Raw genomic sequence first — 13,150 nt, forward strand, 5'->3', positions numbered from 1 at the left:
AGAACAAAAAAATTTGCAGATCTGACAACTACAATGAAAAGAGAACATAAGTTTCATTAATTTCTCAGAGTGTATTTCATATTTATCATCCCTTTTTAATTCACAGGACGGTAATATTTACCTGAAGGATCTATAATTTCTACTGTTGGCAATTGCACTTCTTCAACATTAAAACACTCACCCTTCCAGCCTGACCTGGAGTTTAATCTATGCTACAGGTTAGTCTGTCATCACATGCTAAAATTCAGGGCCAGATTGACAGACAGACATCAAAACACTCTGAAAAGTATGTATCAAAAAATACACAACAAGAAATTTATGTATCTGACAGCTAAAACAAAAGGAGAACATAATTTTCATTATTTGCTCACAGTGTATCTCAGATTTATTTGTCATCCCTTTTTAATTCACAAGACGACAATATTAACCTGGTGGATCTGTAATTTCTACTATTGGCAATTGCACCTCATCAATATTGAAACACACAGCCTTCCGTCCCTGCCTAGGCCTACAGTTACGCTACTGGTGAGTCTCTCACCATTACCAGCATTTCAAGGCAAGATGGAGAGAATGCCAATTAAATTCACTGACAAGTATTTATCAGTAAATACAGAACAAAAAAATTTGCAGATCTGACAACTACAATGAAAAGAGAACAGAAGTTTCATTAATTTCTCACAGTGTATTTCATATTTATCATCCCTTTTTAATTCACAGGACGGTAATATTTACCTGAAGGATCTATAATTTCTACTGTTGGCAATTGCACTTCTTCAACATTAAAACACTCACCCTTCCAGCCTGACCTGGAGTTTAATCTTTGCTACAGGTTAGTCTGTCATCACATGCTAAAATTCAGGGCCAGATTGACAGACAGACATCAAAACACTCTGAAAAGTATGTATCAATAAATACACAACAAAGAAATTTATGTATCTGACAGCTAAAACAAAAGGAGAACATAATTTTCACTATTGTCTCACAGTGTATCTCAGATTTATTTATCATCCCTTTTTAATTCACAAGACGACAATATTAACCTGGTGGATCTGTAATTTCTACTATTGGCAATTGCACCTCATCAATATTGAAACACACAGCCTTCCATCCCTGCCTAGGCCTACAGTTACGCTACTGGTGAGTCTCTCACCATTACCAGCATTTCAAGGCAAGATGGACAGAATGCCAATAAAATTCACTGAGAAGTATTTATCAGTAAATACAGAACAAAAAAATTTGCAGATCTGACAACTACAATGAAAAGAGAACAGAAGTTTCATTAATTTCTCACAGTGTATTTCATATTTATCATCCCTTTTTAATTCACAGGACGGTAATATTTACCTGAAGGATCTATAATTTCTACTGTTGGCAATTGCACTTCTTCAACATTAAAACACTCACCCTTCCAGCCTGACCTGGAGTTTAATCTTTGCTACAGGTTAGTCTGTCATCACATGCTAAAATTCAGGGCCAGATTGACAGACAGACATCAAAACACTCTGAAAAGTATGTATCAATAAATACACAACAAAGAAATTTATGTATCTGACAGCTAAAACAAAAGGAGAACATAATTTTCACTATTGTCTCACAGTGTATCTCAGATTTATTTATCATCCCTTTTTAATTCACAAGACGACAATATTAACCTGGTGGATCTGTAATTTCTACTATTGGCAATTGCACCTCATCAATATTGAAACACACAGCCTTCCATCCCTGCCTAGGCCTACAGTTACGCTACTGGTGAGTCTCTCACCATTACCAGCATTTCAAGGCAAGATGGAGAGAATGCCAATAAAATTCACTGACAAGTATTTATCAGTAAATACAGAACAAAAAAATTTGCAGATCTGACAACTACAATGAAAAGAGAACAGAAGTTTCATTAATTTCTCACAGTGTATTTCAAATTTATCATCCCATTTTAATTCACGGGACGGTAATATTTACCTGAAGGATCTATAATTTCTACTGTTGGCAATGGCACTTCTTCAACATTAAAACACTCACCCTTCCAGCCTGACCTGGAGTTTAATCTTTGCTACAGGTTAGTCTGTCATCACATGCTAAAATTCAGGGCCAGATTGACAGACAGACATCAAAACACTCTGAAAAGTATGTATCAATAAATACACAACAAAGAAATTTATGTATCTGACAGCTAAAACAAAAGGAGAACATAATTTTCATTATTTGCTCACAGTGTATCTCAGATTTATTTATCATCCCTTTTTAATTCACAAGACGACAATATTAACCTGGTGGATCTGTAATTTCTACTATTGGCAATTGCACCTCATCAATATTGAAACACACAGCCTTCCATCCCTGCCTAGGCCTACAGTTACGCTACTGGTGAGTCTCTCACCATTACCAGCATTTCAAGGCAAGATGGAGAGAATGCCAATAAAATTCACTGACAAGTATTTATCAATAAATACAGAACAAAAAAATTTGCAGATCTGACAACTACAATGAAAAGAGAACAGAAGTTTCATTAATTTCTCACAGTGTATTTCATATTTATCATCCCTTTTTAATTCACAGGACGGTAATATTTACCTGATGGATCTATAATTTCTACTGTTGGCAATTGCACTTCTTCAACATTAAAACACTCACCCTTCCAGCTTGACCTGGAGTTTAATCTATGCTACAGGTTAGTCTGTCATCACATGCTAAAATTCAGGGCCAGATCGACAGACAGACATCAAAACACTCTGAAAAGTAGGTATCAATAAATACACAACAAAGAAATTTATCTATCTGACAGCTAAAACAAAAGGAGAACATAATTTTCATTATTTGCTCACAGTGTATCTCAGATTTATTTATCATCCCTTTTTAATTCACAAGACGACAATATTAACCTGGTGGATCTGTAATTTCTACTATTGGCAATTGCACCTCATCAATATTGAAACACACAGCCTTCCATCCCTGCCTAGGCCTACAGTTACGCTACTGGTGAGTCTCTCACCATTACCAGCATTTCAAGGCAAGATGGAGAGAATGCCAATAAAATTCACTGACAAGTATTTATCAGTAAATACAGAACAAAAAAATTTGCAGATCTGACAACTACAATGAAAAGAGAACAGAAGTTTTATTAATTTCTCAGAGTATATTTCATATTTATCATCCCTTTTTGTTTCACAGGACGGTAATATTTACCTGAAGGATCTATAATTTCTACTGTTGGCAATTGCACTTCTTCAACATTAAAACACTCACCCTTCCAGCCTGACCTGGAGTTTAATCTATGCTACAGGTTAGTCTGTCATCACATGCTAAAATTCAGGGCCAGATTGACAGACAGACATCAAAACACTCTGAAAAGTATGTATCAATAAATACACAACAAAGAAATTTATCTATCTGACAGCTAAAACAAAAGGAGAACATAATTTTCATTATTTGCTCACAGTGTATCTCAGATTTATTTATCATCCCTTTTTAATTCACAGGACCACAATATTAACCTGGTGGATCTGTAATTTCTACTATTGGCAATTGAACCTCATCAATATTGAAACACACAGCCTTCCATCCCTGCCTAGGCCTACAGTTACGCTACTGGTGAGTCTCTCACCATTACCAGCATTTCAAGGCAAGATGGACAGAATGCCAATAAAATTCACTGACAAGTATTTATCAGTAAATACAGAACAAAAAAATTTGCAGATTTGACAACTACAATGAAAAGAGAACAGAAGTTTCATTAATTTCTCACAGTGTATTTCATATTTATCATCCCTTTTTAATTCACAGGACGGTAATATTTACCTGAAGGATCTATAATTTCTACTGTTGGCAATGGCACTTCTTCAACATTAAAACACTCACCCTTCCAGTCTGACCTGGGGTTAATCTTTGCTACAGGTCAGTCTGTCATCACATGCTAAAATTCAAGGCCAGATTGACAGACAGACATCAAAACACTCTGAAAAGTATGTATCAATAAATACACAACAAAGAAATTTATGTATCTGACAGCTAAAACAAAAGGGGAACATAATTTTCATTATTTGCTCACAGTGTATCTCAGATTTATTTATCATCCCTTTTTAATTCACAAGACGACAATATTAACCTGGTGGATCTGTAATTTCTACTATTGGCAATTGCACCTCATCAATATTGAAACACACAGCCTTCCATCCCTGCCTAGGCCTACAGTTACGCTACTGGTGAGTCTCTCACCATTACCAGCATTTCAAGGCAAGATGGAGAGAATGCCAATAAAATTCACTGACAAGTATTTATCAGTAAATACAGAACAAAAAAATTTGCAGATCTGACAACTACAATGAAAAGAGAACAGAAGTTTCATTAATTTCTCACAGTGTATTTCATATTTATCATCCCTTTTTAATTCACAGGACGGTAATATTTACCTGAAGGATCTATAACTTCTACTGTTGGCAATTGCACTTCTTCAACATTAAAACACTCACCCTTCCAGCCTGACCTGGAGTTTAATCTATGCTACAGGTTAGTCAGTCATCACATGCTAAAATTCAGGGCCAGATTGACAGACAGACATCAAAACACTCTGAAAAGTATGTATCAATAAATACACAACAAAGAAATTTATGTATCTGACAGCTAAAACAAAAGGAGAACATAATTTTCATTATTTGCTCACAGTGTATCTCAGATTTATTTGTCATCCCTTTTTAATTCACAAGACGACAATATTAACCTGGTGGATCTGTAATTTCTACTATTGGCAATTGCACCTCATCAATATTGAAACACACAGCCTTCCATCCCTGCCTAGGCCTACAGTTACGCTACTGGTGAGTCTCTCACCATTACCAGCATTTCAAGGCAAGATGGAGAGAATGCTAATAAAATTCACTGACAAGTATTTATCAGTAAATACAGAACAAAAAAATTTGCACATCTGACAGCTACAATGAAAAGGGAACAGAAGTTTCATTAATTTCTCACAGTGTATTTCATATTTATCATCCCTTTTTAATTCACAGGACGGTAATATTTACCTGAAGGATCTATAATTTCTACTGTTGGCAATTGCACTTCTTCAACATTAAAACACTCACCCTTCCAGCCTGACCTGGAGTTTAATCTTTGCTACAGGTTAGTCTGTCATCACATGCTAAAATTCAGGGCCAGATTGACACACAGACATCAAAACACTCTGAAAAGTATGTATCAATAAATACACAACAAAGAAATTTATGTATCTGACAGCTAAAACAAAAGGAGAACATAATTTTCATTATTTGCTCACAGTGTATCTGTGATTTATTTGTCATCCCTTTTTAATTCACAAGACGACAATATTAACCTGGTGGATCTGTAATTTCTACTATTGGCAATTGCACCTCATCAATATTGAAACACACAGCCTTCCATCCCTGCCTAGGCCTACAGTTACGCTACTGGTGAGTCTCTCACCATTACCAGCATTTCAAGGCAAGATGGAGAGATGGCAAAAAAATTCACTGACTAGTATTTATCAGTAAATACAAAACAAAAAAATTTGCAGATCTGACAGCTACAATGAAAAGAGAACAGAAGATTCATTAATTTGTCACAGTGTATTTCATATTTATCATCCCTTTTTAATTCACAGGACGGTAATATTTACCTGAAGGATCTATAATTTCTACTGTTGGCAATTGCACTTCTTCAACATTAAAACACTCACCCTTCCAGCCTGACCTGGAGTTTAATCTTTGCTACAGGTTAGTCTGTCATCACATGCTAAAATTCAGGGCCAGATTGACAGACAGACATCAAAACACTCTGAAAAGTATGTATCAATAAATACACAACAAAGAAAATTATGTATCTGTCAGCTAAAACAAAAGGAGAACATAATTTTCATTATTTGCTCACAGTGTATCTCAGATTTATTTATCATCCCTTTTTAATTCACAAGACCACAATATTAACCTGGTGGATCTGTAATTTCTACTATTGGCAATTGCACCTCATCAATATTGAAACACACAGCCTTCCATCCCTGCCTAGGCCTACAGTTACGCTACTGGTGAGTCTCTCACCATTACCAGCATTTCAAGGCAAGATGGAGAGAATGCCAATAAAATTCACTGACAAGAATTTATCAGTAAATACAGAACTAAAAAATTTGCAGATCTGACAACTACAATGAAAAGAGAACAGAAGTTTCATTAATTTCTCACAGTGTATTTCAAATTTATCATCCCATTTTAATTCACAGGACGGTAATATTTACCTGAAGGATCTATAATTTCTACTGTTGGCAATTGCACTTCTTCAACATTAAAACACTCACCCTTCCAGCCTGACCTGGAGTTTAATCTTTGCTACAGGTTAGTCTGTCATCACATGCTAAAATTCAGGGCCAGATTGACAGACAGACATCAAAACACTCTGAAAAGTATGTATCAATAAATACACAACAAAGAAATTTATGTATCTGACAGCTAAAACAAAAGGAGAACATAATTTTCATTATTTGCTCACAGTGTATCTCAGATTTATTTATCATCCCTTTTTAATTCACAAGACGACAATATTAACCTGGTGGATCTGTAATTTCTACTATTGGCAATTGCACCTCATCAATATTGAAACACACAGCCTTCCATCCCTGCCTAGGCCTACAGTTACGCTACTGGTGAGTCTCTCACCATTACCAACATTTCAAGGCAAGATGGAGAGAATGCTAATAAAATTCACTGACAAGTATTTATCAGTAAATACAGAACAAAAAAATTTGCACATCTGACAGCTACAATGAAAAGGGAACAGAAGTTTCATTAATTTCTCACAGTGTATTTCATATTTATCATCCCTTTTTAATTCACAGGACGGTAATATTTACCTGAAGGATCTATAATTTCTACTGTTGGCAATTGCACTTCTTCAACATTAAAACACTCACCCTTCCAGCCTGACCTGGAGTTTAATCTTTGCTACAGGTTAGTCTGTCATCACATGCTAAAATTCAGGGCCAGATTGACAGACAGACATCAAAACACTCTGAAAAGTATGTATCAATAAATACACAACAAAGAAATTTATGTATCTGACAGCTAAAACAAAAGGAGAACATAATTTTCATTATTTGCTCACAGTGTATCTGTGATTTATTTGTCATCCCTTTTTAATTCACAAGACGACAATATTAACCTGGTGGATCTGTAATTTCTACTATTGGCAATTGCACCTCATCAATATTGAAACACACAGCCTTCCATCCCTGCCTAGGCCTACAGTTACGCTACTGGTGAGTCTCTCACCATTACCAGCATTTCAAGGCAAGATGGAGAGATGGCAAAAAAATTCACTGACAAGTATTTATCAGTAAATACAAAACAAAAAAATTTGCAGATCTGACAGCTACAATGAAAAGAGAACAGAAGATTCATTAATTTGTCACAGTGTATTTCATATTTATCATCCCTTTTTAATTCACAGGACGGTAATATTTACCTGAAGGATCTATAATTTCTACTGTTGGCAATTGCACTTCTTCAACATTAAAACACTCACCCTTCCAGCCTGACCTGGAGTTTAATCTATGCTACAGGTTAGTCTGTCATCACATGCTAAAATTCAGGGCCAGATTGACAGACAGACATCAAAACACTCTGAAAAGTATGTATCAAAAAATACACAACAAGAAATTTATGTATCTGACAGCTAAAACAAAAGGAGAACATAATTTTCATTATTTGCTCACAGTGTATCTCAGATTTATTTGTCATCCCTTTTTAATTCACAAGACGACAATATTAACCTGGTGGATCTGTAATTTCTACTATTGGCAATTGCACCTCATCAATACTGAAACACACAGCCTTCCGTCCCTGCCTAGGCCTACAGTTACGCTACTGGTGAGTCTCTCACCATTACCAGCATTTCAAGGCAAGATGGAGAGAATGCCAATTAAATTCACTGACAAGTATTTATCAGTAAATACAGAACAAAAAAATTTGCAGATCTGACAACTACAATGAAAAGAGAACAGAAGTTTCATTAATTTCTCACAGTGTATTTCATATTTATCATCCCTTTTTAATTCACAGGACGGTAATATTTACCTGAAGGATCTATAATTTCTACTGTTGGCAATTGCACTTCTTCAACATTAAAACACTCACCCTTCCAGCCTGACCTGGAGTTTAATCTTTGCTACAGGTTAGTCTGTCATCACATGCTAAAATTCAGGGCCAGATTGACAGACAGACATCAAAACACTCTGAAAAGTATGTATCAATAAATACACAACAAAGAAATTTATGTATCTGACAGCTAAAACAAAAGGAGAACATAATTTTCATTATTTGCTCACAGTGTATCTCAGATTTATTTATCATCCCTTTTTAATTCACAAGACGACAATATTAACCTGGTGGATCTGTAATTTCTACTATTGGCAATTGCACCTCATCAATATTGAAACACACAGCCTTCCATCCCTGCCTAGGCCTACAGTTACGCTACTGGTGAGTCTCTCACCATTACCAGCATTTCAAGGCAAGATGGAGAGAATGCCAATAAAATTCACTGACAAGAATTTATCAGTAAATACAGAACTAAAAAATTTGCAGATCTGACAACTACAATGAAAAGAGAACAGAAGTTTCATTAATTTCTCACAGTGTATTTCAAATTTATCATCCCATTTTAATTCACAGGACGGTAATATTTACCTGAAGGATCTATAATTTCTACTGTTGGCAATTGCACTTCTTCAACATTAAAACACTCACCCTTCCAGCCTGACCTGGAGTTTAATCTTTGCTACAGGTTAGTCTGTCATCACATGCTAAAATTCAGGGCCAGATTGACAGACAGACATCAAAACACTCTGAAAAGTATGTATCAATAAATACACAACAAAGAAATTTATGTATCTGACAGCTAAAACAAAAGGAGAACATAATTTTCATTATTTGCTCACAGTGTATCTCAGATTTATTTATCATCCCTTTTTAATTCACAAGACGACAATATTAACCTGGTGGATCTGTAATTTCTACTATTGGCAATTGCACCTCATCAATATTGAAACACACAGCCTTCCATCCCTGCCTAGGCCTACAGTTACGCTACTGGTGAGTCTCTCACCATTACCAACATTTCAAGGCAAGATGGAGAGAATGCTAATAAAATTCACTGACAAGTATTTATCAGTAAATACAGAACAAAAAAATTTGCACATCTGACAGCTACAATGAAAAGGGAACAGAAGTTTCATTAATTTCTCACAGTGTATTTCATATTTATCATCCCTTTTTAATTCACAGGACGGTAATATTTACCTGAAGGATCTATAATTTCTACTGTTGGCAATTGCACTTCTTCAACATTAAAACACTCACCCTTCCAGCCTGACCTGGAGTTTAATCTTTGCTACAGGTTAGTCTGTCATCACATGCTAAAATTCAGGGCCAGATTGACAGACAGACATCAAAACACTCTGAAAAGTATGTATCAATAAATACACAACAAAGAAATTTATGTATCTGACAGCTAAAACAAAAGGAGAACATAATTTTCATTATTTGCTCACAGTGTATCTGTGATTTATTTGTCATCCCTTTTTAATTCACAAGACGACAATATTAACCTGGTGGATCTGTAATTTCTACTATTGGCAATTGCACCTCATCAATATTGAAACACACAGCCTTCCATCCCTGCCTAGGCCTACAGTTACGCTACTGGTGAGTCTCTCACCATTACCAGCATTTCAAGGCAAGATGGAGAGATGGCAAAAAAATTCACTGACAAGTATTTATCAGTAAATACAAAACAAAAAAATTTGCAGATCTGACAGCTACAATGAAAAGAGAACAGAAGATTCATTAATTTGTCACAGTGTATTTCATATTTATCATCCCTTTTTAATTCACAGGACGGTAATATTTACCTGAAGGATCTATAATTTCTACTGTTGGCAATTGCACTTCTTCAACATTAAAACACTCACCCTTCCAGCCTGACCTGGAGTTTAATCTATGCTACAGGTTAGTCTGTCATCACATGCTAAAATTCAGGGCCAGATTGACAGACAGACATCAAAACACTCTGAAAAGTATGTATCAAAAAATACACAACAAGAAATTTATGTATCTGACAGCTAAAACAAAAGGAGAACATAATTTTCATTATTTGCTCACAGTGTATCTCAGATTTATTTGTCATCCCTTTTTAATTCACAAGACGACAATATTAACCTGGTGGATCTGTAATTTCTACTATTGGCAATTGCACCTCATCAATACTGAAACACACAGCCTTCCGTCCCTGCCTAGGCCTACAGTTACGCTACTGGTGAGTCTCTCACCATTACCAGCATTTCAAGGCAAGATGGAGAGAATGCCAATTAAATTCACTGACAAGTATTTATCAGTAAATACAGAACAAAAAAATTTGCAGATCTGACAACTACAATGAAAAGAGAACAGAAGTTTCATTAATTTCTCACAGTGTATTTCATATTTATCATCCCTTTTTAATTCACAGGACGGTAATATTTACCTGAAGGATCTATAATTTCTACTGTTGGCAATTGCACTTCTTCAACATTAAAACACTCACCCTTCCAGCCTGACCTGGAGTTTAATCTTTGCTACAGGTTAGTCTGTCATCACATGCTAAAATTCAGGGCCAGATTGACAGACAGACATCAAAACACTCTGAAAAGTATGTATCAATAAATACACAACAAAGAAATTTATGTATCTGACAGCTAAAACAAAAGGAGAACATAATTTTCATTATTTGCTCACAGTGTATCTCAGATTTATTTATCATCCCTTTTTAATTCACAAGACGACAATATTAACCTGGTGGATCTGTAATTTCTACTATTGGCAATTGCACCTCATCAATATTGAAACACACAGCCTTCCATCCCTGCCTAGGCCTACAGTTACGCTACTGGTGAGTCTCTCACCATTACCAGCATTTCAAGGCAAGATGGAGAGAATGCCAATAAAATTCACTGACAAGTATTTATCAGTAAATACAGAACAAAAAAATTTGCAGATCTGACAACTACAATGAAAAGAGAACAGAAGTTTCATTAATTTCTCACAGTGTATTTCAAATTTATCATCCCATTTTAATTCACAGGACGGTAATATTTACCTGAAGGATCTATAATTTCTACTGTTGGCAATTGCACTTCTTCAACATTAAAACACTCACCCTTCCAGCCTGACCTGGAGTTTAATCTTTGCTACAGGTTAGTCTGTCATCACATGCTAAAATTCAGGGCCAGATTGACAGACAGACATCAAAACACTCTGAAAAGTATGTATCAATAAATACACAACAAAGAAATTTATGTATCTGACAGCTAAGACAAAAGGAGAACATAATTTTCATTATTTGCTCACAGTGTATCTCAGATTTATTTATCATCCCTTTTTAATTCACAAGACGACAATATTAACCTGGTGGATCTGTAATTTCTACTATTGGCAATTGCACCTCATCAATATTGAAACACACAGCCTTCCATCCCTGCCTAGGCCTACAGTTACGCTACTGGTGAGTCTCTCACCATTACCAGCATTTCAAGGCAAGATGGAGAGAATGCCAATAAAATTCACTGACAAGTATTTATCATTAAATACAGAACAAAAAAATTTGCAGATCTGACAACTACAATGAAAAGAGAACAGAAGTTTTATTAATTTCTCAGAGTATATTTCGTATTTATCATCCCTTTTTAATTCACAGGACGGTAATATTTACCTGAAGGATCTATAATTTCTACTGTTGGCAATTGCACTTCTTCAACATTAAAACACTCACCCTTCCAGCCTGACCTGGAGTTTAATCTATGCTACAGGTTAGTCTGTCATCACATGCTAAAATTCAGGGCCAGATTGACAGACAAGCATCAAAACACTTTGAAAAGTATGTATCAATAAATACACAACAAAGAAATTTATGTATCTGACAGCTAAAACAAAAGGAGAACACAATTTTCATTATGTGCTCACAGTGTATCTCAGATTTATTTATCATCCCTTTTTAATTCACAAGACGACAATATTAACCTGGTGGATCTGTAATTTCTACTATTGGCAATTGCACCTCATCAATATTGACACACACTGCCTTCCATCCCTGCCTAGGCCTACAGTTACGCTACTGGTGAGTCTCTCACCATTACCAGCATTTCAAGGCAAGATGGACAGAATGCCAATAAAATTCACTGACAAGTATTTATCAGTAAATACAGAACAAAAAAATTTGCAGATTTGACAACTACAATGAAAAGAGAACAGAAGTTTCATTAATTTCTCACAGTGTATTTCATATTTATCATCCCTTTTTAATTCACAGGACGGTAATATTTACCTGAAGGATCTATAATTTCTACTGTTGGCAATGGCACTTCTTCAACATTAAAACACTCACCCTTCCAGTCTGACCTGGGGTTAATCTTTGCTACAGGTCAGTCTGTCATCACATGCTAAAATTCAAGGCCAGATTGACAGACAGACATCAAAACACTCTGAAAAGTATGTATCAATAAATACACAACAAAGAAATTTATGTATCTGACAGCTAAAACAAAAGGGGAACATAATTTTCATTATTTGCTCACAGTGTATCTCAGATTTATTTATCATCCCTTTTTAATTCACAAGACGACAATATTAACCTGGTGGATCTGTAATTTCTACTATTGGCAATTGCACCTCATCAATATTGAAACACACAGCCTTCCATCCCTGCCTAGGCCTACAGTTACGCTACTGGTGAGTCTCTCACCATTACCAGCATTTCAAGGCAAGATGGAGAGAATGCCAATAAAATTCACTGACAAGTATTTATCAGTAAATACAGAACAAAAAAATTTGCAGATCTGACAACTACAATGAAAAGAGAACAGAAGTTTCATTAATTTCTCACAGTGTATTTCATATTTATCATCCCTTTTTAAATCACAGGACGGTAATATTTACCTGAAGGATCTATAACTTCTACTGTTGGCAATTGCACTTCTTCAACATTAAAACACTCACCCTTCCAGCCTGACCTGGAGTTTAATCTATGCTACAGGTTAGTCAGTCATCACATGCTAAAATTCAGGGCCAGATTGACAGACAGACATCAAAACACTCTGAAAAGTATGTATCAATAAATACAC

Source organism: Schistocerca americana, chromosome 11, assembly GCF_021461395.2.
Source record: "Schistocerca americana isolate TAMUIC-IGC-003095 chromosome 11, iqSchAmer2.1, whole genome shotgun sequence".
Classification (NCBI taxonomy): Eukaryota; Metazoa; Arthropoda; class Insecta; order Orthoptera; family Acrididae; genus Schistocerca; species Schistocerca americana.